The following is a 15381-nucleotide window of genomic DNA, read 5'->3' on the forward strand; positions in this document are numbered from 1 at the left end:
CGGAAGCGTCAGCGGAAGCGTTCAGGCTCCTCGTGTGAAGACCGACTCGGGTAAAGACCAGCGACTCTACCTGCGCGACTCCACCGAGCAAGGACACCAGAAAGGCACTTACGTATCTCCTCTTCCCTTCTTTTTCCCTCTACTTATCTTATTGTTCACCTTAATCAACATGTGCTTTCAATACATTCCTGTTATCTCTCGGCAACGTCCTTTCATCACGCGCAATAGACAGCGCAATATTGCCAATCTGCGTCCCATCCTCACATCCTCACATACTCCTCTCTCTCTTTCCGTGGGTCTATGGAATTGTCAGTCAGCAGTCAATAAAGCTGACTTCATTCCCGCCTTTGCATCTCATTCTACTCTTAGTATCTTGGGGCTGACTGAGACCTGGATTCGTCCAGAAGACTCAGCAACCCCTGCTGCTCTCTCTAGCAATTTCTCCTTCTCCCACTCCCCTCGCCAGTCTGGGAGAGGTGGGGGTACAGGGCTTCTCGTTTCTAACAATTGCAAATACTCCACGCTCTCTTCTCTATGCAACAACAACTCATTTGAATATCATGCTATTACACTTACAACTCCCATTAAAATCCATATTGTAGTCATTTATCGCCCCCCAGGTCAGCTGGGTAACTTTGTAGATGAGCTGGATGTCAAGTCAAGTCAAGTCAAGTTTATTTGTATAGCGCTTTTCACAATACAGATTGTATCAAAGCAGCTTCACAGTATTACATTTAAATAATACAACAAAGTTTATTTCAAGAGGAATTTATTGATTGATAAAATTAAATTAAATATCCCCAAAATATGTGCTGCTGTCCACTTTCCCTGAGGACGGCACCCCACTACTAGTCTTCGGTGACTTCAACATTCATCTCGAAAAGCCACATGCAACAGACTTCACCTCTCTCCTAGCCTCTTTCGATCTCAAACGACTCATCACCACAGGTACTCACAAATCAGGCAACCAACTGGACCTGGTTTACACACGCAACTGCACCACAGAAAACATCCTGGTGACACCTCTCCACGTTTCAGATCATTTCCTCATTACTTTCAGTCTACAACTCTCTACCCCTGCACCACCACCCCCACCACCAGTCACTTTCAGACGAAACCTGCGCTCACTTTCCCCCTCCCATCTTTCCTCTGCCGTATCATCCTCTCTTCCCCCACCCTCACAATTCTCATCTCTGGATGTGAATACCGCAACGGACACCTTATGCTCCACTCTAATCTCTTCTCTAGACATTATCTGCCCTCTCTCCTCCAGGCCAGCACGCGCTACTCCCTCTAACCCCTGGTTATCTGAGGTTCTTCGGGAACACCGGACCGAACTCAGGGCAGCGGAGAGGAAATGGCACAAATCAAAAGACGCATCTGACCTGAGTATGTATCAATCTCTCCTCTCCTCCTTTTCTGTTGATGTTCATGCTGCAAAATCTTCATACTTCCACAACAAGATCAACAGCTCCTCCAACACACGATTACTCTTCAAGACATTCAACTCTCTCCTCTGTCCACCTCCACCACCACCCGCCTCCTCCTTAACTGCTGACGATTTTGCGCACTTCTTCACCAACAAAACAACAGCTATCAGCAGTCAGTTCTCAGCTCCACACACACAGGAACCCAGACCGACCCCTTCCACAGCCAATACCCCTCTGTCCTCCTTTTCTTCTCTAACCGAGGAAGAAGTATCTACACTTCTCCTCTCCAGTCACCCTACCACCTGCCCGCTTGACCCCATCCCCTCACACCTTCTACAAGCCATCTCTCCCACACTTCTACCATCACTCACACACATCATCAACTCATCCCTCCATACTGGCACCTTCCCTACAGCATTCAAGCAGGCTCGGGTTACTCCACTGCTCAAAAAACCCACGCTAAACACATCATTTGTAGAGAATTACAGACCTATCTCTCTCCTACCATTCATTGCGAAGACACTTGAAAGAGCTGTCTTCAACCAACTAACATCCTTCTTGTCTCTAAACAACCAGCTGGATGTCAACCAATCTGGCTTCAAGAAAGGACATTCAACTGAGACTGCATTACTGTCAGTCACAGAAGCCCTACGGATCGCAAAAGCTGCTTCCAAATCTTCAGTCCTCATTCTCCTGGATCTGTCTGCTGCCTTCGACACGGTGAATCATCAGATCCTTATGTCCACCCTCTCATCACTGGGCATCACAGGAACTTCACTCCACTGGTTGTAGTCCTATCTCACAGGTAGGTCCTTCAAGGTCGCATGGAGAGGTGAGGTATCCAGAGCACATCAGCTGAACACAGGTGTTCCCCAGGGTTCAGTTCTTGGTCCCCTCCTCTTCTCCATCTACACCACATCACTGGGACACATCATACAGGCACACGGTTTTTCCTACCACTGCTATGCTGATGACACGCAGCTCTTCCTCTCCTTTCAACCAGATGATCCCACAGTAGCTGCACGGGTCTCAAGCTGTCTGGCGGACATCTCCACATGGATGAAGGAACATCACCTGCAGCTCAACCTGGCAAAGACTGAGCTTCTCGTCCTCCCTGCCAATCCGTCTCTACAGCACGACTTCACCATCCAGCTAGAGTCATCATTAATCACCCCATCAAGATCGGTCAGAAATCTTGGAGTAACGTTTGATGACCAGCTGACCTTCACAGATCACATTTCAAAGACAGCTCGATCATGCAGGTTTGCACTGCACAACATCAGGAAAATCAGGCCTTTCCTAACTGAGCATGCAACACAACTTATCGTCCAGGCCCTGGTCATCTCTAGGCTTGACTACTGCAATGCTCTTCTGGCTGGACTTCCAGCATGTGCAACCAAACCCCTACAGATGATCCAGAATGCTGCAGCTCGTCTTGTCTTCAACGAGCCCAAGAGGGCCCACGTCACTCCTCTGTTCATCTCTCTGCACTGGCTACCTCTCGCTGCTCGCATCAAGTTCAAGGCACTGACGCTTGCTTACAGAACTATCACAGGCTCAGCTCCCTCCTACTTTCACTCACTCCTACGAGTCTACATCCCTACCAGACACCTACGATCGGTCAACGAGCGACGTCTCGTGGTTCCATCACAGAAAGCCACAAAATCACTTTCCAGAACATTCTCATTCACAGTTCTATGCTGGTGGAACGCTCTCCCCACCCTCATCCGGAATGCAGAATCCCTGACAACATTCAAAAGACAGCTGAAAACTAATCTCTTCCGTGAGCACTTAACCTTATAGAAAAAAAAAAATAAAGAAAAAAAATTTCCTTTCCCTTTGAAACATCACTTATCAGGCTTATGCTACTCTGAATAATACCTGAACTTCGTATTTTGAGCACTTCTTGCGTTGTTGTTGCTTTTGCCTCTTTATGATGACTCGCTGAACTTTGTCCTAATTTGTAAGTCGCTTTGGACAAAGGCGTCTGCTAAATGACTAAATGTAAATGTAATGTAGTTTGAATATAGTCAACATTGGAACAGCTAACATCTTAGTTGATGACTTTATTTTTGACAAAAATAGATATAGAAATTGCTAAACAAAAGCTTATTTGACGTGGCAGTATATTCTACAGTAAAAACTGTACCCAAATCTAGTCAACAAGATGTTGTCTTTCATTTTTTGCCTGACTGTAATGTGTGACTGTTGCAGTTTAATACGTTGCTTATACAAATAGCCTACATTTTATTTCAACATTCAGTCGATTTTTACTCATCTCAGTATAGCAATACAGTTTGCTAAAAACATCATCATTCATTCACACACGCAATTTAAATTTAACTTCTGGCAAAGATGAAGTTGACGATAGGCTATTGACTCGCGATCTTCGCAGTAGGCTAGTGAACGCACCGGAGAAATGCACATTTATTAGGCTACATAGTTTTTTGTTTTGGATGGTTTTGTTTAGAACCAGCTTTCTGTAAATATATTTCACATTTTTTAGACATGTGAGGCGAGTAGGCTACGGTCTGGTTAATGATGATCTCCAGTTCAAGCACCTTATGTTGTGATTGCTAGCCTATATTTACTTTAAATCCAGGAAATTTGTTAATGAAAAAATTATTAAAATTAAGATACAATTGATACAAAACGAAATTCGTTTTAAAGAAAGGATTTGTAGTTTCTGTTTTGAGGTCTCTGTGAAAGTTTGAAAGTCTTTTAGTGCGCTTTCAGAGCGCTCGCGTCCATAATGGAGAACTGTCACGTAATATTGTTTTTTCCTCATAAATGCGAACACGAAAAATAAAAGACAAAAGACTTTTAAGTAAAACTTACTCCGAAATTGTGCCCTCGGCGGAATTCGCTCTTCAAAATGCTGCCGTTCGTAGTCTGAGTTACAATCTTCCTCTGAGGAAACAACCCGGTATCATGCATTCTTCCTCGCTGTCCAGAATCATCTGAAGGGCGTCTTTACTGGAGAAGCGTGCCATACTCAAAACGCGATGAACTATCAGTAAGTCTGATGAAGAAACTGTGTTTTTATGGCATTGATCGGGGGGCGTATGCAATGCATACTAGATCACCTAAACTATTTACCATTTGAATAGCGCCGGGGGCGGGGCGGCCTCAACTCATTATAGAGATAATGAGGCAGAAGGAAAAACGGTACCTCTCCTTGCTTTCAAACGGATTACATGAGTTGAAAACATTTGTTTTTTATATAAATTACTTCATTTAAAAGAAGAGATTTCAAGCTTCATAAAGACATATCTCACGTGTCTGTGTGAGAAGTATTCGGTGAGTTACAGTTCATTTTCGGACGCGTTTCAGAATGGACTACACTGACAGAGAGAAGGCAGAACTCGCTTCGTGTTTATTTTTCTTTATTTGGCGAAAAGCTCAACACTTTGTTTTTATTATGAGTATACACAAAAATAATACACATTTAACAGAATCGATTGATGTACGAAACTCCTATGAAAAATCAAAGTCAACAGAGTATGAGTTTATTTTACACTGATAAAAAAAAAGCGAGCTGGTATCGCCGGCGATACCGTCGACCTCAGGGGGTTAAAGGAACAGTGCAATGTGTTGTGGCCGATAATCTTGCTGCACATTCAATGGCTGGCTTCATTGAGAACTTTTCAGGAGAGTACTGTTGTCGATTTTGTACAGCTTCTCGTGCAGATTCTCAGACCAATGAAGTGAAGGCAGGTGAATTTACACTAAGGACTGCAGAAGAACACCAAGGACATGTGAAACTTGCAAAGGAGAAAGGTGTGAATGTCATGGCTGTGAAAAAAGCATGTGTTTTCAGTGACAGCCTTAGCTACTTTAATGTTACAACAGGCTATCCTCCTGATTTGCCTCATGATCTTTTTGAAGGCATAGTACAAGTTGAGCTGGCAGAGTGCTTTTCTGTACTTATTTCAAAGATCATCTTGTCTCTTGATCGGCTCAATGAACTCATCCATAATTTTCCGTACAAGTGGGGTGATAAGACAAATCGACCTCAATTGGTGCCACAGACATTTGCAAGCAGAAAATCAGTTGGTGGCAATGCGCATGAAAATTGGTGTCTGTTAAGACTGCTGCCATTTATTATTGGGCATTTGGTGCCTGCAGATGAACCTGTGTGGCTTATGATTTTAGACTTGAAGGATATTGTGGAACTGGTTGTGTCTTCAGTTCATACAGATGAGACCATTGCATATTTGGAATGCAAGATCTCTGAACACCGTCAGAAATATCAGGAGCTTTTCCCACGTAAACAACTGCTTCCAAAGCATCACTTTTTGGAGCACTATCCAGAAATGATTCGCTGCTTTGGTCCTTTAGTTTTTCTTTGGACATTGCGTTTTGAAGCTAAGCATAGCTACTTCAAACAAGTACCTAGGCACACAAATTGCTTCAAGAACATAACACTAACTTTGGCAAGAAAACACCAATTGATGGTTGGATATAACCTCCACATACCTAGCCCTGAAAAGACCACCTTACAGGTCACACGTGTCTCTGCCATCACGGTTGAGGTCATGAAAGAGGATGTCGTTTGTTGCCTTAATTCTACAGTAGATATCCTGGTATCACCACTGTCAATGTTGCTCAGAATGTTTCTCACGATGGTATTATGTATCGAAAGGGCATAATAATTGCCCATGGGTCTCTTGGTGGACTTCCAGAATTTGCAGAAATTGCTCAAATTTGTATAATCGAAGACAACCTTGCTTTCATTGCCAAAAAAATGTGTTCATGGTATCGAGAGCACTTCAGGGCTTTTGAATTGGTACCAACTCTTGAAATTTGCTTAATTACCCACAAAGAGTTGAAAGACCCTAACCCTCTTGCAGATTATAAGGTTGGCGGTGTCCGAATGATTACCCTAAAACGACACATACTAATAGATGAGGTGTAATAACCAGCCACTGAAGTCCTGTGTGAATGTCTATTTCATTTTATAGTAAACATCTGTTTAATGTCAATAGTTTGGATATGTCTTCAGGTATTGTATTCGTATATTCATCCCCTCTCTCTCTCTTTCAGAAAGTTTGACAGGTTGGGTACCCCACACTGTAAAAAATTAAATCTTTAAAAAAACGGCAAATGACTGTCAGCTACGGTTGCCAAACAAAAACCGTAAAAATAAAGTAAGATATCCTAATTTAAATTAAGTGCAAAAAACTTTTACAGAACACACACATTTCATCAGTGTTTCTGTGCTCATGCTGGACTGAAACAGTCACTGGCTGCGTTCCAAACCGCATACTCAATGAGTAGGTACTTAATTTCAATAAGTACTTATTTAACCCTCTGGGGACCAAAAACGCGCCCGCGCGTTTTGCTCGTTTTTTTTTTTTAGCAATGAAAATAAACACTAAATGCTCTGTTAATTTTGATCTTTCATTTTCGTGTAATACATCAATAGATGTAATTCTATTTTTTTTCTGTATATTCACAATAAAAATAAAGTGTTTTGCTTTTTGACAAATAAAGAAACTTTAACATGATGCGATTTCTGCCTTCTCTCTGTCAGTGAACTCCCGTTTGAAACGCGTTCGAAAATGATCTATAACTCTGCGGAAATTCAGTCCAACAGGCAAACAGACCCACGGGCATAAAGCTTGAGATCGCAGCTTTTAAATGAAGTAATTTATATAAAAAACAAATATTATCAGCTTCTGTAATCTGTATAAAAAGAGAGCGACTCCAGTCGAGCTCATTACGAGCCATTCAAAAGTAATTTGACCACGCCCCGGAGAGCGCGTGCTATTCAAACGCAAATTCTGAGAACCATTTCAGTCTGTGAAACGCCCCCACATCAGCTGTAAACAAAGAGGCATAATATAGCCTACCTTATGGAGAAAATTTTCCGTGCTGATATGAGGAGCAGATCCCGCTGAGGAGTGAGGTAGGCTAAGTTATCCTTTCTCAAGTGTTAATGTGGAATAACGTTGTGGAATAACGTTGTAGGCTTATGTAAACAAAAAGATGAATCGCGTTTCTATAATATGAATCGCGTTTCTGTGAGATGAATGAAGGGTACATATTTGTAAAGACTGTTTAGCCTAAAATGAATCGCGTTTCTGTGAGATGAATGAAGGGTACATATTTGTAAAGAGTGTTTAGCCTAAATATGAATCGCGCGTCTGTGTGTGAAAGAATAAACTGCTTTTACAGTTACAGTTACTGCGTTACAGTCAGGCGAAGTATGAAAGACAACATTTTGTTGACTAGATTTGGGTACAGTTTTTACTGTAGAATATACTGTCACATCAAATAAGCTTTTCTGCTCATATATATAAAATACTATTTTGTCAAAAATAAAGTCATAGACTAAGATGTTCCAATGTTGTCTATATTCAAACTAATGAATACATATGATAAAATGTAGGCCTATAATCTTTTTTTTTTTTTTTTTACAAAGAAAGAGTACTTTTTTGCAGAAATATTGCTGAAATTGTAATTATTGTTGTAATTGTAACCTTTTTAATAAAATAGCAAAACATATTTACAAGATAGATGTAAGCAAAATCTTAAATGGTCAATATAAGTCTTCTTCAAAATATATATTTTGTCCTTTCATTGTGGCTCAGTCAGTGTCACACCTGAATGAATGGCTAATTATGCAGAGTCATTATGCAGAGTGGGTGGGACTAAGGTGTAAACTACTCCCCCCCCTCGCATATTGGCTTTCCAAGCAAAACCTGTTTTACACCATTTAAATCAATGTATTTTTTTTTGTGAACGATAAAGCAAGACTATTTTCACATAATTTTGAAGCTAGAACTGAAAGGGACAACATCCATTAGTCAAAAGTCTTGTGGGCACATATTTTGTATGAGTTTTGTGGTCTTATTTCTGCAACTTTCATTTTTATTTTTTTAAATAACCACGCATAAACATTATTCTCTTAAAAATACAAACATCTACATACATGTTGCTCGCATATTATGGTAGGCCTGTTTGTGCTATATAGAGTGAATTTACACCTTTGCCATTAACATGTTTATAAATAACTGAAAAAAGCACAAATGTCAGAGCATGTCAGAACATCTCAAGGGCCCCAAAAACAGCTTGGTCCCCAGAGGGTTAATGAGCGCTAAAAGAGTAGGTACTTTATAGCCAAATCTCGTTGAGTATGAATGCGAGCCGGACATCTGCCATGTTGACGTTATCATGTGACCTACGACGCGTTATCACACGCGCAACAACTTAAAAGATTCGAACGGACACGTTTAATTCATCTATCTGTAAATATCTTGATATTGATTAAACTTGCTCATTTTGTGGTCTTTTAAAAAAAACTGCTGCCCATTTATTTTGTGCATACATTTAGGGTTGATTTCTTTTATTTAACCCTACTAATGTGAACCACCGTTTTATCCTATTTATTTCTATTACGAAATCCCAAAATAGTCATCTCTAAATATGTTGTTAATTTTTTATATCCAAACATTTTCATCCACAAGCAAAAGTGGCTAACTGCTTTATTTTTTCCTCTTTTTCTTGTTGAATTTAACTGTTGTTTCATCCCTCAGGCCTAGCCTATAAATAACAAAAAATGCTTTTTTAAAATGTATTATGATGAATTATTTAAGAAAATATATATTAAAATATTAAACCTTGTAGGTTCTTTTTTCCTGTGTAACAAATCTCATATTATGTATGCAAACCCATTATATATATATATATATATATATATATATTATGGGTTTGCATACATAATGAGATTTTTTTACAGATCTCATAACATCAGTAACTTGACAGCCCTACATAGAACGGGTTTCCTCAGCGTTTGTAATATCTGCACAAAGGTCAGCTGTGCCAAGATTCGCCTTTGGAGGAAAACTGTTGATTTTGTACTCTAAAAATTTAAGTATCATATACTAAAAATTTATATTACCTCAGAATGAATTGCATTGCTATCCCACCCCAAAACATACAATAATAAAAACGATAAATGCTGACCAATACTTAATTATATGACTTTTTACTGAAAATGATATAATTCAATAAAACAAACAAATTGTAATGTATGTCATGACATAGCTATGCATGATTGAATACACACTAGATGTGTATATAATGAACATATCTACATTTTCTTTCAAACAATTAAATAAAACATTAATTAAATAATTATATTTTATTTACTGACAACATTGAGAAATATTAATAAATTAGTAAAAGAATGAATGAAAGTCACCATCACACAATAAACAAATGCATAAGTCAACACATGAAACAAAGCTTTATTCAAACTACAATCATGTATGTACAGTAGGCTACAGGCGCTGAACCCCACATCCTTCTGCCATCTCAACACAGCGGTTCCCATTCTGCGGCTTTATTCTGATGAATCAGCTGACCGCCAGAGGTGAGCTGTGCCTTCATGATGTGTTTGTTGCGTGATGTGTTGTGCTTCACAATCTGAGGCAATAAGGGCAGGTGGAGTGATGGAGGGACTCATAAGGGCAGGTGGAGTGATGGAGGGTCTCATAAGGGCCGGTGGAGTGATGGAGGGTCTCATAAGGGCAGGTGGAGTGATGGAGGGACTCGTCCATGGCACCATCTCCAGGATTCAGCTCTGGGCTCCTCATCCTCAGTGTTCACACCAGCCTGTTGACATTTCAGATCCTACAAAATGCACAAACATAACACAAAAGCAGTCATTTTAACCGCACAATGTCATTTGATTTCAGTATTATTTAGAAGACAAAAACGCTTTTTTTCCACAAATGCTGCCATCATCTTCCCTTGCAGGTCCTGCTCCACCACAAAAGCTGTGCAGCAAATGCACAGAAATCAAGAATCAGAAAAGTGCTGCAATAGCTCTGTTTGAAACTACAATAATTAAAATAAACTATAACTTAAGATTTAAATAGTTGTTATTCATTTCTGTAGTATACTCACTCAAAGCCTTCATGAGCCACTCTTCACCGGATAAACACACATTCCCTGTAACATCCAGACATGATTCACATTACTGTGATTTATGAGCTCAACACTACATTTACATGTTGAGGTTGTTTTTACTTTTTATCCAACATAAATGTTCCTCAATTTATCAACTACTAATGGACAAATAAAATAGATAACTTATGTTTAACGTTAGTTACTTTATAGATTTGTTCTACATAATAGCACACATTTATCACTCAGATGTCTATTTCATGTTGTGATATTTCAAGATTTTCCTGTCAGATGTAAATAGACATTTAAAATAAGCGTCTTTGATGTATGGCTTGTTTATGTAAATCCACTTTAGAGACGTAACTTACGTGTCTTTACTGGAGCTCCCTTCTAACGTTATAATAAAACGTACAGCAAAATCACAACTATAGCCTACTATACTGTGTAACGTCTTTACACCTTCAACAATTCAACAGTTTACTCTACAGTAGTTCAACATATGCGATTTTAACAGAAGGAACGTGTTTACTCACATTTGAAAGCGCCCGCGTCGCTGATCTCTACGATGTTTGATAATGACGTATCCTCTCGCGTGGCCTCCTGGGATAGAAGAGTATCCATCAGATGAGCACTCAAAAATCTGGCCGGAAGCAGTAAGCCATCCGGGAACTTCTCGCCTACTCTTTTATGAATACTTATGTTTCGAACGTACTGCTTCCTTCACGTACTGTTTTCGCCTACTATATAGTAGGAAAGTAGGCATATTCGAACGCACTTAAGTCCGAATCTCGCGATAATTCGTACGTCACCCAGGTAATTCTCGCCTACTCTTTTGGATTCGTACATACTTTTTTGCTCGCCTACTCTTTTTCCCATACTAAATAGTAGGGAAGTATGCGGTTTGGAACGCAGCAACTGTCTGTTAAATAAAGCAACACACACATTTCATCAGTGTTTCTGTGCTCATGCTGGACTGAAACACAGTTACTGTCTGTTAAATAAAGCAACACACACATATCATCAGTGTTTCTGTGCTCATGCTGGACTGAAACACAGTTACGGTCTGTTAAATAAAGCAACACACATTTCATCAGTGTTTCTGTGCTCATGCTGGACTGAAACACAGTTACTGTCTGTTAAATAAAGCAACACATACATATCATCAGTGTTTCTGTGCTCATCCTGGACTGAAACACAATCGCTGTATCACGTGTTTGGGCATTCAGCACGCTGAAGCAGCCTATGTTCTCACTGCGGAAACATGACATTCTTGGTGTTGAGATCGAGACTCTCATAGCTCCAAGCAGGCGGGGTCCCCATACCCCTGCCCCGATCTAGTGTCCCTTCTGGCCAAATCCAGAAGAGAGCTACTTCGTCGTGTGGGATGGGTGATCTGAGGATTACAGTGAGGGCTTCCCCACCCGATAACCAGTCCCATTGGGCCCCTCACTCCTCCATAACACCGCAGCCCGTGGAGCTTTCGGTGAGCTGCGCTGGTCCCTCTGTAGTGGACCGACCAGCCATTTCATTCGGGTCTCCCCCTGACAACAGGATGTCGATTGCTGCATCGGCAGGGGTGCTGGACTCTGGAGATGATGACTCGGCTGCTTTGCCTCCTTCTGGGAGAGTGACGTTGCCTGAGCCAGATCCAGAAATGTCAGCTATGCTGTCCCGGGCTGCAGAGAGGGTCGGGCTCATGTGGAACCCTCCAGCGTGTCGCGAGCCCTCGAGGTTGGATGATTGGTATCTCGGGGCGGGTTGTGCTGGTCCTCAGCGTGCCGCCCCCACTCGGATTGCTTCATATGAGGCCACTTCAGCTCTGGCTTCACAGCCAAGTCACGTGTGACAATCACCCCAGTCTGCCGCCAAACCCTCAGGCCGTGGTCAGACCTTTCGTTTCTCCGGGCAGGAGTGCCCCTAGATCAAGTGTCCAGGCATGCTGTGGTCACCATGGATGCCTCCACCATTGGGGGGCCACGTACAACGGGCATGCAGTTGCGGGGATCTGGACGGGCACCCAACTGCATTGGCACATCAACTGCCTTTAGCTTTAGCTGAGCTTTTAGCAGTACGCCTTGCTCTGAGCCGTCTCAGAAAGCGGCTGCTCGGCAAGCATGTACTGGTCCATATGGACAGCACTGCGACCATTGCATACATCAACCATCAAGGTGGACTACGCTCCCGCCGCATGTCTCAACTCGCTCGCCATATGGGACCTCTTCGGGGCCTCACAGGTAGACCTGTTTGCCTCTCCGGACTCGTCCCATTGCCGGTTGTTCTACTCCCTGACCGAGGGGACCGGCACACAGCTGGCCCCGGGGCCTACACAAGAATGCGTTTCCCCCTGTGAGCCTTCCGGGACCAGGTAGTGAACATGCAAGCACTACCCCTGGAAAAAGCAGACCCAACCCTGGCTTATCTCTGTCCCGTCCACACTCTGTGCCTGTACGTGGACAGAATGCAAAGCCTCAAGACCTCAGACCAGCTCTTTGTCTGTTACGGAGGCCAGCAGAAGGAAAAGACTGTCTTCAAGCAGAGATTGGCCCAATGGCTCCTACATTGGCCGGAGCCACCTCAGTGACATTCCATATGTTGTACTGCCTGGAAATATCCAGTCCATATGTGTAACTGTTGAAAAGAGATGGTATTCATCCCTCCTGGGATGGTGCTGCTCTTCTCTCTAGTAATTTGGCTCATAGTCTTAGAGATAAAACACGACAAATTGGGCACCAGGTCAGGAAGCAGACAGACTGGCTAAACCGACCGTCTGCTAGCGGCCTCGCGTCACCAAGGTCAGATAAATCCCATCACATAGAGCCTCTTTCACCTAGATATCATCATATAGAGACTGTCTGTTCCCCGAATTTGGAAATCCAAAAAACGTCAGGTCAAAAATTTAATTGAATCTGCATCTGCATTGAATGCATCTGCATTGAATGCATCTTTTTCACTATCTATGTGTATATTAAAATCACCAACAATTAGTACTTTATCTGCAGCCAATACTAATTCTGATAGAAAGTCCGCAAATTCTTTTGATAAAGTCTGTATGGTGCCCTGGTGGCCTGTATACAGTAGCCACCACAAATCTCAAACGTGATTTATCGTTTACACTATATATTTTTACATTAAGCACCAACACTTCAAAAGAAGTATATTTAAAACTAGATTTCTTAGTGGTTTTGAAAATATTACAATAAATTACAGCAACACCTCCCCCTTTGCCTTTCAGACGAGGTTCATGTTTATAACAGTAATCTTGTGGGGTGGACTCATTTAAAGTGTAACTTGCAGGTTAACCACCACAACCAATTAATGTGTAAATTAAAGTGCTCAATATGTATATATGTAAAAATTTCTGTCTTAAAATGCGTTAAAATAACATTTATTGGGGTTTCTTCAAAGGTAGCGTGTTTTTACAGCAACTGGGTGATGACGTCATAAAAGGAAGTTGCAACCGTACTCTGCTAGACTCCTACTGTTTGTGACTGTTTGTGGCTTGATTATAGAGAACGACTGGGAGACTGAGGAGGTGGGAAACTAGTGTTGTCAAAGTACCAGTACTTCGGTACTGAAAATGTGACGGTACCAGCATTTCTGTAGTACCGGGTATATTCGGTAACCAGTAATAGGCAGCTGCGTTAAGTCGCTTCCATGTTTATCTAAGCACGGGGCTCCAGACTAACTTTCATTACTATGAGCACTGTAGCCGATATAAACCACGATATAGTGTCTGTGTATATTAAACTGCAGAAATACTATTTAAATATTAACCTTGCATGTTCTGTTTGTCTCTGTGTGAATGAATGGCGCAGACGCGCGTGTCATTTACCTCACACACACACACACACACACACACACACTGAAGCACGAGTGATGCTCGCGCTGTTTTCAGTCTAGCTGCTGCCAGTCACGATATGATGACATTATGAAATTCATCTCCAGAGCCACTCTGAGTCATTTTACCGTTTCATTTGAGAAAAACCATCGTCATATCATACACGCACAGAAACTCAAAGGTCTTCACGGCAACCCGTCAAAATAAAAGTTCGGTTTAATTTTGCGTGCATGCTGCCTGAACCCGTTTGTTTTGCGAATAGCTTACTCTCATTTCTGGCAGGATCACTGTCCTCTTGAAGCCAGCACACACGATTATGTTTACAATTGAGTTATTTCAATATAACTGCTAGCCTACTTGCCATTAGACTACAGTAACTCTAGGCTTGAAGTTCCTTTTATGACGTCACGCCCAGCCTAGTGGAAGGGAGCGGGAGTGCTTAAAACCACTAAAAAGTACCAACTTTTCATATTATATTCAGCATTTTGGTATGAAAAACATACAAAACAGTGGTGGGCGGTTCTTATCTTTATGTTTATTGCATTTTCTTCGAGAAAAATTTTACCTGCAAGTTACACTTTAACCCTCTGGGGTCTGAGGTGTTTTCTGGGTCCTGGAAGTGTTCTGACATGCTCTGACATTTGTGCTTATTTCTGTTACTTCTAACATTTTCATGGCTAAAGTCTTATTACACTGTATTTAGCACAAACTCTGCTACAGTAATATGTCAGCAGCATGTATGTAAAAGTTTGTAGTTTTACGATAATGACGTTAATGCGTGGTTTGTGAAGAAACAAAAAACAAATGTCACTGAAAAAGGTCATAAAACCCATACTGATTATTTCTTCACAAGACTTTTGAAAATTGTATCACGTAGCCTAGAATATTTGCTCCAAAACAATGTGAAAATCATCCTGACTACTCATTCAGATAAAACAATATAATGATTTAAAATTTGTAAGACATGTTTTGTGTAAGAAAGCTTTTTGCAGGGAGGAGTTAACCACCCATTAATATTGAGTGTATCACACCTGAGAAAGACAAAGACCCTCCCATTATGGCCCTATAAGGTGCTATCAGGTACTATCATTATGAGGAGCCTTGCACAAAGAATGAGGAGAGACTTAAAAAAATAATGGCTTTTTGATTGTTTGGATTTATTTCCAACACAACATAATCAAAAGATACACAACAAAT

The sequence above is a fragment of the Leuciscus leuciscus genome (assembly GCF_965113295.1).
Source record: "Leuciscus leuciscus genome assembly, chromosome: 6".
In the NCBI taxonomy this organism is placed as follows: domain Eukaryota; kingdom Metazoa; phylum Chordata; class Actinopteri; order Cypriniformes; family Leuciscidae; genus Leuciscus; species Leuciscus leuciscus.